Source organism: Triturus cristatus, chromosome 5_1 (assembly GCF_964204655.1).
Source record: "Triturus cristatus chromosome 5_1, aTriCri1.1, whole genome shotgun sequence".
In the NCBI taxonomy this organism is placed as follows: Eukaryota; Metazoa; Chordata; class Amphibia; order Caudata; family Salamandridae; genus Triturus; species Triturus cristatus.
In genome coordinates, this window is record NC_140587.1 from 268,803,152 (window position 1) to 268,826,316 (window position 23,165).

A 23,165-nucleotide genomic window follows, 5' to 3' on the forward strand; every position below is an offset into this window, starting at 1 on the left:
CTCCTCCAGTGACCCATTCAGCTCCATGAACTAATCCATTCACTGCGCAAACACCCAAATGCTTATAAATTCACCAAGGCACTCTCCTTGCAGTACTCGAATCATTCAGTCAGTACCCAAGCACTCATGAAGTGAGCCAGGCCTTAGCACGTGGACTGCTACAAACCCCTATCCACTATGCATGCAGACATCTAACCCCCTACACACTTGTATTTCACACCTTCAATTCCCCAGTCAGTATTCATACAGTTGCAGCAAACACCCTGTCACCCCCCTTGCACTCCTCCAGTGACCCATTCAGCACCATGAACTAATCAATTCACTGCGCCAAAACCCAAGCACTTATAAATTCACCCAGGCACTCTCCTTGCAGTACTCTAATCCTTTAGTCAGTACCCAAGTACTCATGCATTGAACCAGGCCATAGCACATGGACTGCTTCAAAACCCTATCCACTATGCATGCAGTCCACTAACCACCTACACACTTGTCTTTCACCCCTTCAATTCCCCAGTCAGTATTCATAAAGAAGCAGCAAACCCCTTGTCACTCTCCTTGCACACCTCCAGTGACCCATTCAGCACCATGAACTAATCCATTCGATGCGCCAAAACCAAAACCCAAACACTTAAAAATTCACCAAGGCACTCTCCTTGCAGTACTCTAATCATTCAGTCAGTACCTAAGATCTCATGCACTGACCCAGGCCTTAGCACATGGACTGCTTAAAACACCTATCCACTCAGCATGAAGTCCTCTAACCACCTACACACTTGTCTTTCACACTTTCAATTCCCCTGTCAATATCCACATACTTCCAGCAAACACCCTGTCACTCCACTTGCACTCCTCTAGTGACCCATTCAGCACCATGTACTAATCCATTCACTGTGCCAAAACCCAAACAATTATAAATTCACCAAGGCACTCTCCTTGCAGTACTCTAATCATTTAGTCAGTACCCAAGTACTCATGCAGTGAGCCAGGCCTTAGCACATGGACTGCTACAAACCCCTATCCACTATGCATGCAGACATCTAACCCCCTACACACTTGTATTTCACACCTTCAATTCCCCAGTCAGTAGTCATACAGTTGCAGCAAACACCCTGTCAGTCCAGTTGCACTCCTCTAGTGACCCATTCAGCACCATGTTCTAATCCATTCACTGTGCAAAAACCCAAACACGTATAAATTCACCAAGGCACTCACCTTGCAGTACTCTAATCATTCAGTCAGTGCGTAAGTACTCATATAATGTCTCAGGGCTTAACACAAACACTGGTCGGAACCTTTGTCTATTACACATGCAGATCTGTAATCACCTATACAGTTCTGTATACACCTTGAATTACAATTTCAATTAGTGATGAGAAAATAAAGTGGTTAAATGGTTTTTAAATAGAATGTGTTTTTATAATAATTGAAAAGTATAATTTATACATTTATTACAATACATTTATTTATGTTTATTTTTTACAGATATTGTTTATTATCGTTACTATAAAGTTATCATGCCTTAAAAATCAAGAAAGAGAAAAGAACTGTTAATGGAAACTTCTGCGAAGAAAATTCAACAACAAGTATTGAATGACCAACATCATGTGGCTAAAAAGAAAAAGTCTTCCGGTAAGACAACAAAAACATTCATTAAAAAACTTACAAAGCCTAGAAGCAGTGTGCAGAATGTGCAAACTACTGAGAATGGTTCGACCACAAAAAAGAGTATGAATTACAGGAAAGGAAAAAAAGAAAATTTAAATTTAAAAGATTCGATGTATGCCAAAAGAAGGAAAACTCAGTATAAAGAAATCCGTCAAATTTTTTTTTTATAATAGAGGGGTTTTAACTTGCTTAAAGATGTGAAAAAATATAGAAAAAGAGCACTGTTTTATAAAAAGAAGAAGCATATTGAATCCATTGTTCAAAAGGCTTTTGAAATAAAAAGGAAACTATTCATTTTAGTTGTAAACAGAATTCGATCATTGGATAAACCAATCCATTTAATGAAGGCCAAAAGCAAGAGGAAAAGAGTAATTAACAGAACTAATTTTTGTGATGTTTTTTTGGGTGAATGGAAACACAGTTCAAGTTCAGAGCCTTTCTTTAATGAAGACAGTTATTTTCAGACCAATAATTTATTGCATGCAGTTGATACCAGTGGTCGAGCTTATGAGGTTAGAAATGGTTGTCCAATTGAGAAAGAGAAGATGGTTCCCAGAAATGTAGAAGTGTTAGCTGATGAAGTTCTAGGGAGACGTCCTAAAGCCCCAGTGTACACTTGGGATAGCAGTAGTATTTGTAGTGTACGTCAAGAATCTATTGATATTTTATGCAATTTCTTACAAGAATATAGTTTTAAAAAAGTGTTAAACAAAAGATTAAGATGTTGGAAGGACTAGACCCTTGTAGAGTGAGAAAAAATACTGGTTTGCAAGGTCATTCTCTGGCTTGTCTTTCTAGGAAAGTATGTCAAAGTGTTTTTCACCATTTCAGGATGTTAGCAGTACATCATTCTTAGATGCACAAAGTCCAGCACTAATGTTAAATGAGATGAACATTGCTCTTTTGCATGGATCAGTATCAGATGTGAAGAAGGTTTGTGATGAAATTGAGTTTTGTTACTTTGGACCTGAACAAGAGAGAGCAGAAACTGACACATTAATAAAAGAAAATGTTGAAGAGAATGTGCAGCATAGTACTACAAAAATTTTTGAAGAAGCAATTACAAAGTTTAAGGTGATATCAGGTGAAAGGCCAAATAATTCTTGTATTTGTTGTCTGCGAACTCACTATATAAATCAGACTAGGACTGTTGATCTATATTTAAAAAGTGAAAAGAAAATAATATAAGTGGAAGGAATTTGCAGCTTATTTGTTGGTAGAGAATTGTTTTGATTTGGGTTCTGATCAGCGTATTTGTAAATATTGTTATAATAAATGGGATGAGAATAAAATGCCTGCTAGAGCTGTGCATAATAATATAGAGTTGGTAACTATTCCTCCATAACTGATAGATTTAAATACCTATGAGTCTATTCTCATTCAATGTGTGCACCCATTTCAGGCTATTGTTCGTATGGAGCCTAAAACAGGTAAATTGCCTCCATCAGATTTACAGAGAGGATTAAAAGGAAGAGTTGTATATTTACCTTTAGATTTAAAGAAAAATATTGAAACAATTGGTGTAGAGAATGTAGAAAATGAACCACTAGTTATTCTAGTTAATGGCGTTCCTACTAAGAGCAAGAAAATCTGACAAGAATTAGTGGATGTTAGGAAAGTGCAGAAGGCAACATTGTATCTGATTAAAAACAATGAGTACTATGAAAATGTGTATGTGGGAGAAGAAGAAATACTTTCAGCAGAAGATACTGAAACATCAAGTGGACAAATTGAAATAGTGGACATGTCCAGAAGTGCACAAATCTATGAACATTACAGTGTACATCCACTTCATTCCAAAGAGGTGATGGGGAATACTATTGAGTTATTCCAAATGAAAAAAGCAAAGGGAACTCCCATGAGTGCATGGGAAAAAAGCTTGGAAGCTAGTTGTTTTCCACAGTTGTTCCCAACAGGAAAAGGTGGACGATATGATGAACGACCAGTGCAGATTCCTGCATCTGAATATCGCACAACAAGATTGTATGCAGAAGATCCAAGATTTCGACAATGTATCCCATATATATATCATCTTTTGTTTGAGAGTGACTTGTCTGGACTTTCATATGCAGTGAATCACATATTGAAAACAGGAGTACATCTTAAAAATGTTTCTGCAAAGGAATTTATTGATAAAGTAAATCTGAGAGGTAATCATTTAGAATCTCAGCTGATTAATCTGATGGCATGTCAGCGTGGCACTAATGAGTATTGGGACTGTCGTCATGGAAAACTTAAATGTATGCTAAGGAACTTAGAAACTCCTACGTGGTTCCTTACCCTGGCTGTGCTGAATATGCTTGGGATGATTTACTTGAATTTCTTCGAGAGGCAAATTCGAATATAAAAATTATTGAATACAAGACACCTGGAGAATTGTGCTCTTTGGATCCTGTTAATGTATGCAGGTATTTCAATCATAGATTTGAAGCTATGATGTCTTTTATCTGCAATAAAGAATCCTCCTCTTGGAGAAGTTGTGGATTTCTTTTGGAGAAAGGAGTATCAAGATCGAGGTGCTCCTCACATGCATATGCTCATATGGATCAAAGATGCCCCCAAATTGGGAACTGATTCCGATGATACTGTTTTGTCTTTCATTGAAGAATATGCCACATGTGCCATACCCAAAAGCACAGAAGAAAACAACTTAAGACAACAAGTCTTACAATTCCAAAGCCATCGATGTGGAAAATACTGTCGACGAAAGTACAAGTCTAAGGAAAAGTTTTATACCAAATGTCGTTTTGTATTTCCACGGCCTGTAATATCAAAAGGAAGAGGAAACAGTTTTATGTTAGCGGTGAGACATACTATCACTAGAAAGTCTCCCAAAAATTCCTACAATTTGAGAAGATGTGAAGAATCAAAATACATAAATGATTACAATCAGGGGTGGGCGCAATTTGCGAAAGTACGATGTGTTATTTGGAGGAAAACATGTCATAGTTTTTGGAGATCTACTGAACTTACTCCCGTAAAAGGACACCCAGTATTTAAAACACTTGCACAGGAAGACACCAGAAAGTCCTTGGGAAGTGTTGGAAGCGTTAACATTTGGTCATATTTTGAGTACAAAGAACTCACAAAAAATATGCGACAGGCAAATGATGCTGAATATGGAAGTATTCTTCAAGATATTGGAGTACTGACAGAACATGGCAAACAAACTTTGCAAAGTCAACTACTTACAAACTTGTTTCCAAATGAAAATATAGTTCCTGAAAAAATATATAAATTGCCAACAATGTGCGAGTGCTCTATTTTCAATGAAGAACTTTTGAAGCTAGAAAATGAACAAATATTAAAAATGGATAAAATAGAGCATGAAGGAATCACTATTACTTTTGACGGAAAAATTGGATTCTTTGGAAAAATGTATTTCTAAAACTGCAGGTTTCGAAAAGAATTTTTATGTATGTGTAAACTGTTGGGTTATTTTGTGGCGTAATTTGGATGTGGAAACAGGTTTAGTGAATTGAGCAATGGGAAAAGTTGTTGATTTTGTGAATTATCAACAAAAAGTTGGAATTGAATGTTTAAAAATCAAATTTGATCAGATTGAAGAAGTGAAACAAATTGCTCGTTGTTCTGCTCGTTTTTTGCTTGTTAAAGATTTGTATGTACGTAGAAAACAGTTTCCGCTTTCTTTGGCATATGCAGTGACTATTCATAAATCTCAAGGATTAAGTGTAGACAGTGCTGTGGTGAACATTGGAAGTAATGTGTTTAAAGAGGGTATGGCATATGTTGCTTTTTTCCGAGTCAGAACTTTATCTGAATTGTTTTTGATTGATTTTGATGAGTCAAAGATTACTGCAGATGCAAACTGTGTAAAAGAGAATAATAGGTTAAGAAGAGCGTATGCTCCCCATTTAGGGCAATATCCTGTATTTGAAAAGCGTGTGGTAGGTTGAAAAAGAAGATATGAGAATATCTGTAGTGAAGTTATAGAGAAGGAAAAAAATCAAGATAATGTTGAGATTGCAAGCAAAAAGAAAAAGGACACTGTTGAAGAGATTGTTGGTTATCAGTTTGAAAATAGTTCTGGTATCAACTGCTATGCTAATGTAGTGGTCAATGTTGTTTTTTTTCTTGAAAGTTTGCAACAGCAAATTGTGGAGAATCGGGAAAAAATATTTTGGGGCAGATTTATGTTTCCTGGCGCATCCCTGCAAATCAGCAAGGATGCGCCAGGAATGATGCGTCACACAAGTTTACCCTTGCGCCACACATGATGCGCCGCATTTACAATGCGGCGCATCATGGCGCAGGAATAAATAGATGCGTGACGCATCCGATGGCGTAAGGTTGGCGCAGTGCTTCAGTTGCGACGCAACTCCAGCACTGTTCCAACCTACCCTATCCCTAACATGGTGCGTCAAGCCTTACGCCTGCTTCAAGCAGGCGCAGGGTTTTGGCGCATCAGCCTTGGGAAAGTGACTCAGTCAAATCTTATAGATTTGACTGAGTCACTTTTCAGGGGCGTTCCTGCGACGGAACGCCCCCCCCCTCTGTCAACACGCCCACGTGAAACCTGACGCAGGTTTTACGTGGCGCAGGGCTTTACATCGTGACGCATCTCCATAGATGCATCACGATGTAAATATGGCGCAACGTGGCACAGGGTTTACACCGCCGCTGCGTCACAAAAGTGACGCAACGGCAGCGTAAAAGTGGTGCATCTCCAATATAGATCTGCCATTTTGTTCCTTGTTGCATTCTGTTTATGAAAAATTGAGAAACTGATAAAACTAAAATGCAAAGTGTTTCTGATATTCGTAATCTTTTGGATATATGTTCTGGTTCTACACAATTTATGCAGAATATCCAAAAAGATCCTTAGGAATTTCTAATGTATATGCTTACCGTATTGGAAAATGAAGGCATAGAAATTGAAATTTTTTTGGGCCTTCGTTATAAATGGGAACATCAATGTGAAAATTGTATGTTTACATGTAGCACTGACATAGACACTGAAAGATTTATATATTTGACATTACCAGACTGTAAATCAGTGTCTTTCAACAAACTAGTTAAAGCAGCAAATCAGAACATGGAGTGTAGCCAATGCAACTCAGAAATGTTATCAACATTATTTATACAAAGATATGGACAATATATAATTTTAATAATGCAACGTTGTACAGCTGATGGAAGAAAATTGGAAACTTTAATATTTGTTTTTGTAGCAAGTCAACTATCAATATCAGGAAGAACTTTTGCAGCAGTAGCAATAATTTTACATGATGGTCCTTCTACAACATCGGGACATTACACTGCCTATTTAAAATGTGATAATGGATGGACATATTGTAATGATGCTCAATTGGATTTTAAACAACGTTTGCCTCGCGAATTACCAAATTCCTACCTAATATTTTTAACGCCAAAGTTTTAGGAACATAATTCAGCGTATTGGGAATATGTTAAAATATCTTAATATGATTACTATTGGATAATTTCACTTTAAAGGATTTCAGCAATACCATTTGGCCCAGAGGAAAGGTATAGATTTGAATTATGGACTTTTTGTTGCACATTCTCACAGCATATATTTTTTAGAAACATAATTTACAGTGTACCGAAATTATAAAAAGAATTCTTTATTGAATCATTCTTTGAGTACTTTCAGATTCAAGTAAAAAAATTGCTTAGAAGGAACCATTTTAAATATATGTGCGATTTGTATGATATGGTTTGTTATTGACAATGCATGAATCATTGTTCATTGTATTATTTGATTTCTTTCATACTCAAGTAAGAAATTTCACTTAGAAGCAAGCATTTTACATATGGGTGATTTGTATTATATGGTTTGTTATTGTCAATGTAGTTTTTGCGGAATATTCAAAAACAGTTGGACGTATGATATGTTAGATATCGTTGTTTTTTTTAAACAATCTAATTGATTGTTTTTTTTTTTGCCCGCTGTTATGTGATGAGTACGATTGAAATCACTGTTTGTAGTGAAATTCAATATATTCTGAGAACAGCAAAAAAGACAAAGAAAATAATTTAACAAAATGTTAAAATTATGTTGTGTTGTAAAAAATATATTATTATATATTATATCTGTATTTTTTCTTCTTTTTCACAGATACTAATTCTAACATTTGAATTTTTCTGAAATTTAAATATAAAAACAACAAAAAATGTGTAGCATTTTTTTTTCTATTAATGTGAAGGTAAGTTTAACTAAGTATTAATATGCACAATGGGCCGTATTTCCACACTGGTGAAGAAAGGGGGGATGGACAGAGTAGATATGTGTGGAAAGATGCTCAGTGGGTGTTTTAAGTTACAGGATAAAGTTAACATAAATACTGAGTGTCCCTGGGGCCAAGTAACCCATAAGATATATGCAGAAAGTGCCAAAGACTTGCATTGGAGAGAGGTATAAAATGGGACATGGTTTCAGAGCACCTCAGTGCAATGCAGCTGTATGGTGTTCTATAGAGAGACATGGAAGGTTAAAATACACTAAATTCCTCAACTTAAAACATGTCACAGAGTGTATTTGCAGATGTGACATCAGGCTGCATCCCTTCCCTTCACCACTCTAAAAACATGTCCTATCACTTTGCCAAAACCTAAGTACTTATAAATGTATCTTCTTCTCTCTTTACAGTACTGAAATTACTCTATTTATTAGTCATATAGTTAAGGATTGGCCTAGCCATTAACCCTAGTAAAAGTTAATTTCTTTATATACTATGCAACAAGATCTTCAAAAAGCTAAAAAGTATTAATATAGTCTTAAAAACACCAAGTTTATGCCTACGTAGCTTTGGAATCTCCCTGTCATAGAATATCAAGTGACCTGGAAAAAAAAGATTTGACTGGTTTATAATTCAGGAATGTCCCTTCTTCCTGTTCTAATACTCCATCATGTCTCCATTTTGTTATTAACTCCTAGAATTCTGCTATGCTTTTTTCATATTGCTTTCTGTTGATGGGGGAGTAATATTCCAGTTTATTGAGTTGAAACAAGGCCTCATCCTCATATTGTTTCTTATTTAAAACCACCACATTCCCCCCTTTGTCTGAGGGTTTGATTATAATTGTGTCATCCTCTTTCAATTTTACTACTGCCTCCCATTGTTCTTTTGTTAGATTTCTCTTGTTCTCATTAAATCTTTTTTTATTGTAGTTTTTTCAGGTCTTCAATTACAGTCTCCTGAAATGTGTCTATTCCATCATGTGGTGTTCGTGGGATTACCTTTGATTTCACCATCAGATTGCTCTTGCAGCTTCTCTGTGTTATGCCTGTTTCTTCAAGCATCTGCGTTGCACCACCTTCCATGTCTCTGTGGAAGCTTGAATCATCATCCAATTGATGGAGAGTCCAAAGTGTTTCTAAGTCTGCCCCCATGAGTTGATCCAAAGGTTCTATTCCTTCTGGTAGCGTGCCTTCTCTCCTCCTGGGATTTAGCACTTGTATTTTCATCAGCTTGATTTTGCATCAAAATTTATAAACGTCTATACGTGGCTGTGTATAGTCAAATTCGGGAGTCGGACAGAAAGTTAGTCCCAATTGTAGTACCTTATTCTCTGTGTCAGACATCACCCGATCCGAGAGATTAAGTACTGTTTGTTTATTCTCATTCAATTCCATCTTCCTCCCCATTTGCTTTGTATCACAACCGGTGTAGAGCGTTCACTTCCTGCCTTTTTATATATTGTCCCCTCATATGAAAACCCGGACCCAGCGTTGCTAGGGGAATGGGCTGAATATACATGAATATAATATGCCGGGTCATCAAGTTGTCGTTGGCCTTCAGACAACTGATTTAGCTAGTTCCAGTAACTTCAAAACCAAATCAAAATGTATTCAGAATATTCACTGTGATGCCTTGGATATATTTGAAAGGAGTGTCATTCAGGAGTTGAAGAAAATAAGATATCAAACAGATGGGAAAGCAAGACCCAATTTGAATTTGGAACAGTTGGAAGCTGTGAAAACCCTAACATCAGACACTTCCATTGTAATTCGACAATCGGACAAGGGGGGAAATGGGCCAAAGAAGATCATATATCTGAAGGCCAACGACAACTTGATGACCCGGCATGTTATATGAGAGATCAGGGTTTACTGAAATGGGATGAGTTTTTCACCGGGTAGACCTATTGTATCCTCATTAGGATCTCAACTCGAAATGACATCTACATTTATTGATTTTTTCTTGCAACCTTTTGTTACAACTTTACCTGCATACCTGAAAGGTACAACACATTTTCTAACAATAATTGATGGTATAGCATGGGAAAGTGATTATCTGTTGATAACATTGGATGTGACAAGTTTATATACTTGTATTAAACATGACCTAGGTATCCTAGCAATACAACACTTTTTGAGAGCAAGACCTATTTCTCTGTTGTTACATACAGAAATGCTGATCAATATGATTTATTATTGTTTGACCAATAATTTCTTTCTTTTTGATCAAAAATTTTTCAAACAGGGACAAGGAACGGCGATGGGTACCTGCTTCGCCCCAGCTATGCAAATTTATTCATGGGCTGGTTGGAGGAGCAGGTGTCCGAGAGCTGGTTGACATTTGGTGAAAATAATATTTTATGGACTCGTTTCATGGATGACATTTCTTTGATTTGGAAAGAGGACAGGGAATCAGCTGAGACCTTTGTGTCATCTTTAACAACAATGAAATTAATTTGCAGTTCACTTCTAATATTAGTAATAACACAAGCGTGTTCCTGGATATTGAGCTTACTGTACAAGGCAGTGCCCTAGTGACTAAATTATATCGGAAGGAGAAAGCTGGAAATAGCCTCCTAAATGCCACGAGTACCCACCCACAAAACTTAGTACAAATTATTCCATATGGGGAGTTGATCCGGGCCAAACGCAATTGCAGTACAGAGCCAGAATATATTACAGAGAAGGAACGGATGATCAAAAGATTTGCTGAAAGGGGATACTGTAAGAAAAACATTAAAATGGTGGAAACTAAAGTAGAGGCCTTGAAGAGACCTCAATTATTGCATCCTAGACAACAGAGTGAAAGTGAAGAGGAAAAAGTAAGGTTTATTACAACCTTTTCCAATCAATCTTTTAAAATCAGAAAGATACTCACATAAAATTGGCACATCATAAAAACAGATAAAACCATCACTAAATATGTCAATGAGAATCCTCAAATTACGTTCATAAAGGGAAGATATCTGAAAGATGAACTGAGTGAGAATGCTATCCACTCTTCGGAGGAAGAGGGTGAAAAATCTGTGGCTACAGGTTTTAGATGCTGCAAGTGATGCAAAGCATGCGCAAACAGCAGTAATTGTGTTGATATCAAAGTACCAAATAGCAAAAGAATATTCACAATCAAGGGAAACTATGGTTGTGAAACTGAGTACTGTATTTATTGCCTGATTTGCCCATGTGGTAAATTTTATATTGGAAGTTCTATCCCTAGGGTCCGGAAAAGGATTTTAGAGCACCAGCGAGCGATCCGGAATAATTAATAACATACAATATCCGGTTGCTAGACATTTTAATGAGAAACATAATCGTAATGACAAACTGCTGTCCTTTGTAGTTTTAGACTCCATTGCACAACAGGATCGTGGGGGAGATAGAGAGCGTCAATTCAGGATAAAGGAATCTAAATATATTTTAGATTTTGAAACCTCAGCTAAGATAGGATTAAACTCCAATGAAGAAATGGCAGTGCATTTGTAATTGTGTAATTTTGTATTTGTATGATGATTAGTACAGAATTGCACTGAGGATGCTTCGAATTTTTAAGATTAGCTTGTTTTCACTGGATAGCTGCCAGTAGTATAAGAAGGCAATTATAGAAATGCTTTTCTTTTTTTGAATTGCCACAGGCAATAACTATCATTGGAAAGGGCGAGTACCAGTGTTGATATGAAGGCATTCAACTGTAAAGGATCATAACCGGAGGCTAAGCCCACTTGCTTTGGGGCTCTGAAAAGAGAATGGTATTATGCAGCAAAATAAAGGAATTTGTTGTATATGTGGGGGGGTTATGAATTTAACTCCTCTCGATATTCCCATGTTTTAGTTGCGTTATTAGAACGTTTATCAATTAACATTGTTTGGAATTGTTAAATTTGGGACTTCAGATGCTTTACAAACAAGGCAAGAAACTAAATCTTTGCCCACTGCTATATTCATTAGTATGAACTTGTACGAAATGTATAGTGTTTAAAAAGCGCTCACAGGAGCATGATGAAAGAAGTATTGTGATTAAATTGTCCTTCTTTAATGTTGATGACATTTTGTATATAAAATCGGCATGGTGGCAGGAACCACCATACCGTAAACAAGCTGCAAGGCGATTCGCGTTGGTGTACGAGTGAACCTCGCCATTAAAATTGAATGCAGCAACCTTGGGTCTCCTGGATTATTCTTAAAGTGGAAGAATTAGCGAGTAGGATATATATATAAATTTATTATTTTATATATATTCAATATTTATGATTTTATTTTATATACATCTAAAAATCGATATTTTGTACAAGTATATATTTTTTCGATATTTCGTTTTTGATATTTTTGTTCTTGCCTGTTTAAGTATAGAGAGTCGATATTTTTGCATTCTATATTTTTTCCTCAATATTTTTTACATCTATCTTTTTTACATCGATATTATGTCAGTGAACCGTCTTATCAATACTACTGGTGGACAGAAAATCCCATAATACAAACACTAGTGAGGAACCTGTTAGATTTACACTTTTTTAGAGCTTATATGCTGTATAATGGGTAAAATTACAAATTGAATCACAATTGTAGAGACCCCTCGTAACTATTAATTACGTTGACATGTATTGTCTCTCATGCTCAACAATGTGTTGGGTGTGAGCAGCGAGAAAGGATCAACATGTCTGCCTCCGAATTTATCCAAGGCAAACCGGGCGTGCTGGTAGGGAACATGTTCCTTTTTCCCCCATGAAAGACTAGACTGCTAACCATGATGACCATCTTAGGTGTACTTAGCTACCCTGACAGTGTGCTTATTTCTGGCATGCAACCACAAATACCCTTCATCTTAAAAACTAGTGGTGTGTTGAGCACAAGATCCATAGGCTTGTCTGAAAGACTTAATATGGTGTCAGCTGGCCCATTTCATAATGATCTCCTGGTTCATTTAGCTTGGTACCTATACGCAGTTCATGGTAGTGACCAATGTTCCCTCTAATTTCTTTCCTCTGCGTACGGCAATGAAGGGTTTCTGTATACTGTAGCCAAAGCTGTGAGCGCTGAAGACTAATGAAAATTCACTATGCATGTGCATGTGGTGCGTGAGCTTCTAAAATTATTTGTGTTCACTCCAATTAAGGTTTATTCAAAATTAATTCAAACTGTTTCATTTTGATTCAGTTTATCAACATGTGAAAGCAGTGGTGGCTGGTGTATTTTAATTGTGGTAGGGTGCAAATTTTATACCGGAATATAATGTTTGAGCGTAGCAAGCGAGGACTGAAAAAGGAAGGTGCATGGAATTCTCCCACCGCAAGAACCTTTTTTATAAAATGTGTTCAAATAGTGGATATTATAGCATACAGTAAATCATTGAAAACAGGCAACGAACAACAGCACAGTGTGCAGTCTTTTAACCTAGAAATAACTGCACACATAAGCATGCACAGACAAATTGAGACCCATTTCCTGGCTTTGTACAAAGCGAAACCAGAAAAGCTGGATAAATGAGGGCTTAAGTTATGTGATCTTAAGCAAATTCTTTATTTCACCCAAACTCTTTTTTTTTCATTACCACATATAAAAGCAGTTTCGAACATGTGGTTTCAGACTGCCACTTGTGCAAAACTATCACTTTTGTTAAGTACTTCTCATTGAAAAGTCTGTCTTAAGTCTGTCTTAAGTCGGTCTTAAGTCTGTCTTAAGTCTGTCTTAAGTCTGTCTTAAGTTTGTCTTAAGTTTGTCTTAAGACAAAATCCTAACTTCTGTGAATATCAAAAGAAGTAAGTTTAGGATTTTGTCTTCAGTTAGTTCTGTGAATCGGGCCCACTGATATTTGTTCATTCTGCCATCTGATTGGATGATGCGTTACGAGCACGAGCACGAGCTTGATGCTTATTGGCTGTGAGCTGTTGCAACTAGGAAGTGTTGGCAGCAATTTTGGGACTCCGTTGAAATGAGTAAGGGGAAAAAGGGCGAAAAAAGCAGGAAACAGGAGGATAGGAGCACTGTAACCTCTGTGGGGGAGTGCGAAGCGAAGTAGTCACTCCTACCGGACTGAAAATGCGTTGTTGCTCAGCTGAGATGAGATGCTGCTACACTCGGGTATGAAACCGAGAGCCTAAACCATGAGGTCATTGCTGTAAAGTGAAATAGTCTGGTCTTTGTAGCATACCTGTGGAAGTAGTGTTAGTAGGCGTTTATACCATACAGGGAGTGGGAAGCAAACTACTGACCTCTACCGTGCGCTTATACTATACCAGAAGTGGGAAGCGAAGTACTCATGCCTACCGGTGTGAAGACTCGGGGATCAAACCGAGCTGATTGATGTAAAGTGATGTGCTCTGGGCGCTGTAGCATACTGGCCGCTGTAGTATAACTGTGTAAGTAGTGTTAGTATGCGTTTATACTATACAGGGAGTGGGAAGTGAACTACTGGTCTGAAGACTCAGGGATTAAGCCGTGAGCTCATTGCTGTAAAGTGATGTGCTATGGGCGCTGTAGCATACCTGTGGAAGTAGTGATAGTTTGTGTTTATACAATACAGGGTGTGGGAAGCAAACTCCTCACCCCTACCGGTCTCAAGACTCGTGGATGAAACCATGAGCTCATTGCTGTAAAGTCATGTGCTCTGTGTAGTATTCCAATGTAAGTCATAGTAGAATGTTAGTATGTAATGCTACTATAATGTAAGTATGCAATGTTAGAATGTAGGGCTGTCATGAGGGGAATCTTGGGGAGTTTGTACACGGTGCTGGAGAGGATAGTTGCCTTGCTGTCTGGTCCTGTTGATGTCTTCTTTTCCTGCAATAAATCTACTTCTTGGATCCACTGCTGTCTTCCTCTTCACTACATAGAATTGGCGACGAGCGGGAAAAGGTAAAATGAAGGCAGCACTCACCAAGATTTTGAGCTTGCTGCTGAAGACCTGTTTTCTTGGTGAAGCTGTTTCTACTCATCCCAGGGTCGTCGGCTCATCGAACTATGTGATCCTACCTCTGGTAGGATTTATATTTTTTGATTTTGGGCTTCCTCTGCCTCTTCAATACACTCTGGTTGCTGTACTACACATGTGCAAGTAGTGTTAGTATGCGTTTATACTAATTCTGTAGTTATGCAGTAACCAATGCATCATGGCCCTATGGAGCACCACCTCCCAGGCGCAGCTCATACAAAGTCCTGGGGTGTGCATCCGTGGGACATTTATGTTTGCTATTACAGGGCGGGAGCATGGATTCCATCCTGTGATAGTAAATTGTTGTTTGCCTCATTGAAGCGAGAGGAGGAAAACCTCGTATTGCTTCAATAAAGCGGATCCTGATGGTAAAAATGGAGAAAAAAAAATGAAGCGGGGTCTCACCCGTTCATTTAAATGAGCCCACTGGTGGGTAATGTTCCGGGACCAATCCTATAATTATATTGTGGGGTCTCTGCAGCACTGGGGACCTTAATCTCACATGTAAATTAGGCACAGGAGGGCACAGAGACGTTTCACAGCCTAGGGGATCGACACCTTCCCGGGTATTGTTTACGAATTGTTCGGGGGGCTTCGAGGCCAACTCAAGACCGGGGATCGGCAACCTACGGGGCTTTACTTAAATATGCAGGGTGGGCTTCGCAAGTCCTTGAATACTCGGTGGCCCTAGGCAGTGCCTTATTGGTTCTGTAATCACACGGGCAGGAGTCATGGTGTTGTAAAGTGATACACTCATAGAACCCTTGCCGTTGTAGAATTACCCAGGCTTCATTTATGTAATAGTCTGTTGGTTTATATTTGGTAGGTGCACCGCAAAATTACAATTTTTTTCCCCTCATAACCTCCTATCAACCGCCGATTTTCACAATAAACTACAGACAAGTGTTGTCAGAAAAAGCAGACCCATACACTCACTTATTTATTGGTAAAAAAAATAACTTTTATTAAAACAACACAAACAAATGGAAACGTAACTTTATTCGAACAAATAACAGTAAAAGATTAAAGAAGTAGGTGGGACTCCTCCAGAAGCAGCGTACAAAACCTTCAAGAGAAAAAAGAAACATAAGTATGCCTGCCATGTCCAAGAGAAAAAGAAAGGTAGTCAGAATGAAATGAAGAAAGTGAGAATGGGACAGAGAGCGAGTGGGTGGAAGGGAGAAGGGGAGGGAGAGTCAAAAGAACAGAGGGAGGAGGAGACAGAGCGTCGACCTACTGCACCCATCCCTCACTGTTCCCCTCCCGTCACCAGGGTGTCTGGGATGCTGGGGTCCACGAGAAACAGTGCAATTCAGCAAGTCTTTAAAATGAAACAGAGATATGAAAGAGGCCAGAGATTATATTATTATCTACGGCAACATCGCTTACCTGCACCTGTGCACCCAGCCCCTTCCTCAAATGCAGCTCTTGCGCACCGAGGCTTCACTGCTCACCTGCCACAACCGGTGTGTCCAACGACGTGCTGGTGCGAGCTCCTACTCCGGGGTGCCTCTCAAAGTGGCACAGCAGGTCTCCGGTGTGGCACGGTGTCTTGATACCACAATGGAAGGCGTCAGAAAGGCCAGAGCATCATCACCGGTTGAGCTCCAGCTGCGTGCTTTTTCGTGCAACTAACTCAGTGTCTGAAAAGGGAGAAATAATAAAATGGTGGAAACGTCTTAAGGTAAATGAAGGTTTATTTCAAGCTTAAGAGAGCACACCAGTTGAGTGCATCCTTCCTTCTCGAAGTACGATCTACCAACTGTTAGTGGTAATCGTGGTTCAAAGAGGAGTTGGAGTGCACGAGAATACACAAGGGTAAGAAATAATATATTATGCCAACGTTCACATACAAAGGAACAGAGCGCATGCTAGAAGCATAATGTGCGCATGCAATGCAGTGGCGCAAGCCTGTGTGCATGTACACTTAGTAGTCAGCTCACTACAGTGCCCCAAAAACCAACGCCACGTGTCTGTATGGCAGCGCTGCCTGCTGGCTCAGGCCTACAGTACGGTCCAGCAGGTCCTGAAAATGAGACAGAGATGTTACTGAATGAGGTCAGAGATCACATCATTACGCACAGCAACATCTCTTGTTTGCACCTGTGCACCCAGGCTGATGCACACCATCCCTCCCGCCGCAACGTGCTCAATTGCAACCCCTGTGCACCCAGGCACCACTGCTCACCTGCTGTCATTGGTGTGTGTCCAAACACGATGGCCAACAGGGTTCACAATTCAGATGTAGTTTTGATTTCCAGGATGATGTACACCTCATGGATCCCTTTTTTTATTGCGCATTGTGATATGCGAGGTGAATGCGGCCATATCACCTGAAGCAGTGTGGAAGAACTGGGACATGTGGCGTCATCGTTATCCTATTTATACATACGCAAAGTGGGCTGGGCTTGCATACGCCAGGCCAGTGTAGGGGTGTGAATAATTATTCCGGGGACCTGGGCTTTGTTCAGTTCCTGCCTGGGCAGGAAGTGTAGTCATGTGTGTGTCCATGTTGCAGTTTTGACGTCGTACAATCCGCAATTTACATTAATGTAGCATGTACCGGGAGGGCGGCAACTATCGCTAATGAGATGCTATCTGAAAACATTCAATGGACAACATCACATGTCATTGTCAAGCAGGTGGATATGCGCAGACATGCATGTCAATGGTGTGCGGTATTATTGAAAGTGTTGCTATCACGAAGCGCACACATGTGAATGTGCTCGGATGGAGGGAGGATCAACAGTGAGGTTATGTCATACACAGTGATAACGCTCATTACAGTCAAGCAATGCATGTCAAACGTGAAGCTGCAAGTCTCACATATGACACACTACTTTCCTGGTAAAGCCTGACAACAGAGCATACTGCAACACAAATCTACACATTACTCTTTACTGTTTGTTACATGAGATCTAGGATGTGCACTCTACCCGAGCCACCAATACCCAGGCCGAAAGGCAGCATAATAATGCGCGCACACACACACACCAGAGATATCGTGTAATACACATTTGTTTTTTGATGTAACGTTTCAGATACATGGCTATCACACGTGGAAGGCTACTGTACAGAGCATGATTATTGATCAAGATGATCGTTGCTTGTTGTGTGTACTATAAGATATGTGTACACAGCAAAAAACTTTTTTTAAAAGCTCTGTAAGCAGAAGAGGTGTCTCTCATCAAATGGTGTAGAGAGAATGACTAAAATGGGTGGGGTCCTCCAACTGTTACAATGGGAAATGTTATGAACCAATCAAAAGCTTTTTTTTAAGATCATATGGCAATCGCGCACCGAGCACGCAAGGAGGCCGCACCCGACGTGATTTTGAGAAAATATATTTACCATAATATAAGTTTATTACAGTTAGAAATATATAAATGTGGAAAATATTTTAGATTATCGCTTGCTCTCATAATCACTTTAAACTTATTTAGATATAGTTTTGAGACATAAAAAAATTAATGAGGGAATGGCGTACCTGACACAATACCATACATCTATGACGCAACAACGGGCCTGGCAGCGTGCACTCGTCGCATACGGAATGCGCAGTAGGTTTTATAAATATTAAAATATGAAATTAACATTTTAAAAACCTTTGAAATTCACTGAAAAAACCATAGGTTTTACAGATGTTATAGTTAGGACTTGGCATTTAAAAAACCTTAAAACATCGCTCATGACATGGTCAGTGACATCACTGATGACGTCACTGATGACATCTCAAATGACATCACTGATGACATCATCCACGTAATAATCTGATGCACATGCTGATGCCCAAATATAAACTTTGGTACACGCACTCTAAAATACAGACTACTATTTTTGAAACCATACACACAAGAATGCCAGATACTACATACCACCCACTATTTTCTAGGTCTACACACATCCAGTCACTCATACATGCAGTTGATCATCAATACAGTACTATAATATGCACTTATACACCTATACATACAGTCACACTCCACCACTCATCCATACAGTTACTCACACACCTAGTCAGTCATGCAAAGAATCTATCACATACCCATTTACTCATGTATACAGTTATACACACCAACTCCATTATTTATACACACACCACATCACTTATTTATGCAGATACTAACAGATACTTACTGTCTTATACAATCACTGATATAAGCAGACACTCATTTATACACCCACTCTTCAAATAACTTACTCTCACATATAGTCATTTATATACTCCAACACTCACATACACTGTCTTAAAACATATGTAGTTACTCACACATATACCACTGAGACATTCATTCAATCACCAACACACCCATACACACTCTAACTCACCCATACAGCCCTTCCCAGATGCATACAACCAGTGAATCACCCACTCAGACATCTATGCACATAGTCAGACACCCCCACACACCCATACAGACACTCAGGCACTCATACAGATACTCAGACAACAAATCAATAACCCAAATAGACACTCATGTAGCTACTCACCAACCCATGCAGCCGCTTATACACCAACTGAGACACTAATACAGACTTTCACACAGTTTAGTCACTAAGCCATACATTCAGTAACACATGTTCAATCACTCACTTATACAGTCATAGAGATGTACTGGGGATGATTGTATATACTCGACCCTTCTCACATGTAGTTTCACATTGATTATTGGCATAAGCATGCATATGTTTCGGCCAATAACACGCATACTCTTCCTGTCAGTAGGATCTAGTGTTTAGATGACAATGATCCATATCTCCTATCGTCCCTACTGAAACATGTCTTATTTCTTTGCCAAAGCAAATGGAAGGATAGTTCTACTGTCAGTAGGATCTTGAATTGCACACAGTTTCAACAATATATTGTATCATGGAGATGTACTAGAAATGTGTATTTTGTGTAAAAGATTTGGTGGGTAATTTTGTTGCGTAGTTCCTTTTGTATTCTGCAGACCACAAGTTCCAGCCCTGGTAGCAAATCAGTGAGTAAAACACCCTGTGTAGAAATCTGTATGTAATCTTGAAGGGATAGTTTGGATCATTACGGCCGTTTCTCAATCATTCCTTATTAATGACATCACTCTTCCTTAAATTATGCTTTTCTTCTCTTTCCTTGTACAAACATTGGAGCCTGAAGACTCATGGCTCATAGTTCTAAAGGTTGTAATGCTAAAGTATTGAAGAGTGTTGCTATCCAAGACAAAGGGGCAGATTTACAAGCCCCTTGTGCCTCTTTTACGCCGCCGACGGCGCAAATCCACGTGACGCACCTTGGAGATGCATCACGTTGTAAAGCCCTGTGCCAGAAGTAGGCGTTCCTGTGCAGGGGGGGGCGTTCCGTCTCAGGAACGCCTCCTAAATGTGGCTGAGTGAAATCTTCAAGATTTCACTAAGTCACTTTTGAGCCCATGCTCCGTCAAAACCCTGCGCCTGCTTGAAGCAGACGTAAGGATTGACGCAGCATTATTAACATAGGGCACCCCAGAGCCTTGCTGGAGCTGCGTCGCAAGCATCTGTCCGTTTTTGCCCCATGGTGCGCCGCATTGTAAATGCGGCGCATCCATGGTGGCGGAGCCATGACGCACAATAACTGGCGCATCCGTGCTGATATGCAGGGATGCGCCAGTTATTGTAAATCTGCCCCAAAGTTTCTAAATGTGGCTGCCTTGAAAGAGTTAAACTCTGAGCTATGCCTGCTGAGCCTGGCCTGCCAAGACTTGAACCTTTGGCAAGCATCATAAACAGTGTAGGTGCAGTCACATTCCACTCATGTGCCTACCTTGTTGGTCTCATTACAAATTCCAACTTTAGTTTCAGATTTAAATAATTTCTGTTGAAATAAAGCATCAATATGTTTCAACAATGGCAAAACTGCATACGAAATGTCATACTCTTAAGATAAGACTTTGGTTATCCAGCAGAGGATGTCCTTGTTAAAATTACACATCCCTACACTATGGGTAAAAAGCACTCCATACTTTTAGAGCCTCTACACTTATACATGCTGTGTAAAACAAAAGTCAACTATAACAGTGAGATGGAAAGTTAAACAGAAGGGAGAGGGGAAGCTATAGTAGGAAGTCAGGCAAAACTGGGAAAACTGGGAAGCTGCAGGGAACACAGGAAGTAAAGGGAGAGAGACATAATAATTCACAAATTTCCACTTGCAAACCAGACTGCAATTGCAAGTGCTCACTACCAGAATATTTTCAGCATTATCCAACTGGCATTCCACTACCTCCAGTCTCAATGCTTTCAGAGGGAATGTAATGCCTCCACCTGAGAAAATATGTAGACTTAGGGCCTGTTACGATCTTGGCGGACAGGCTTACTCCATCACAAATGTGACGGATATGAAGTCCACGGTATTACAATTCTGTTATATGCTATGGAACTTGTAATTTGGCGGACAGGATATCCGTCACGTTTGTGATGGAGTATACCATCCACCAAGATCGCAATCAAACCCATAGTTTCTGAACTAACCTTAAATGTCAGGGTCTCAGAGGGAAGATCTAATCCCAAGAACATCAGCTCCTCCTATCGTACTATTCGCCATCGGTTAAACATTGCCTTGTTCATGTCTTTAATTGTGTTTTTCACCATAGTAAAGCATGCTGCAAGCAGTCCTTCCCTCACTCTGTAACAGGGCTTCACTAGGCCTGGGCTAAAATTCCGTTCCGCTCGCGGAAATTGCGATAATTTAACATTTTCGCGTTCCGCAGAGAGCGCGAAAATGTAAAAATTTCCGCAATCCGCATTTTACCGGAAATTTTTTGCTTGCTCGCGCTGTAAAATAATACATTCTCGCTTGCGCGCGATCGCCTTACCTGAATCCCCGCGTTCGCCGACAAGTTTTCCCGATCCGGTTGCGTTCTCCACGTGATGTTGGATTGTTGGTAGCCATTTGCGCTGTCTCGCGACAGTTCGCGCCCGCAGTAACGTCTTTCTTCTCGCGATCATGCACCGCGAGACAAGTGAAAACAAGATGGCCGCGCCCACTAGCAACCGCATGGGTAAGCTGGTGAGCTGCGACCACGCAGAAAATACAGCGAACGGGCGGGAAAAAAACTTCCGCATCTTCGCGATATTTCCGCGTGTTTGCGGAGATTTTTAACATTTTCGCGATAATTTGCGCAAGTGAATTTCGCAAATTCCGCCCACCCCTATGCTTCACAAAGGCCAAGGTGAATCTATGCCCATCTATAGGAGAATTTCCAACCTCACTCCTTCTCTGTTACCTATAGCGTAGCCAGCATATCATGGACCCTAGTGCAAGGAAAGAATTGCACCCCCAGGATGCTGTTTTATTTGTAAAAGATATCAATAATCAGGATTGAATGGGCCCCTCAGGCCTATGGGCTACTGCACCTGCCACACAAATGTAAGCTATAATACTGTCTGCTGCTGAAGCTGTTTTGACCCTTGGGATTGTTATTAGCTCTGAGTACATCAATACCCACCAAATATAATTAAAGAACCTTTAGCTTGTCTTTTGCAAGGCTTCAAACACACTCTTTAACAGCTTGCCAATCCCACCAGGGGTGCTTGCACTCATTGTGCTATCTTGAAGACCCAAAGAACATGGAGAGATTTTCTGGGCACTGTGCTCTCCTCCATCAAGGCTAGGCTGATCTTTGGATACTGGCATTTTGTCTGGTCTAAAGAACACTGTTCCCTCTAATTTTTTGTGTATGTGTGGCACTAAAAATGCTCCAGGCTTTGCAGCTTAATCTGTCCACGCTGAAAACAGGCCACACCTTAGTATGCAAGCAAGTGCAGTGTGCAAGCTACCATAATCAGTGAGATAGTAAGGGATCCAGGGGTTCTAATGGAAACCAGAAAATAAAGCCCCGTAGCATCTGGGTTGATATTAAAAGACACCTATTATAGGTGGGCAATAGGCTCCTTGCACGTGTGGTCATGGGTGCCAGTGCATCTTGCTCCCGTGTTCAAACTACAATTCTTAACCATTTGCTATCTCCATGCCACGCTTATCTACTCCTCGCACATTTTCTTATACCTTGTCACTTCCACTCAATCTCACTCGTTTGTCCTTATCTCCTTCTCCCTTTTGTTTTTGGTTCCCCTTGCTCCTCCTTACCCTCACCAATGTTCTTTCTCTATTTCCACTGTGCTCCCCTTCTCCTGCATCCTGTCTCCTCTGTTCAATCTAGGCCTTACCCTTCTCTCTTCCACAATCTCACTCTAAACTCCCTGTTCTCTCATTCCACACTTACTCTATGAAATCTATATCTTAACTATGCTTCTCTTTCACTCATCTTGTTCCTCTCCTTGTCTCTGTCCATGTGTGTCACATCTTGGTCTACCTTTTAGTTGTTTAATCATCCA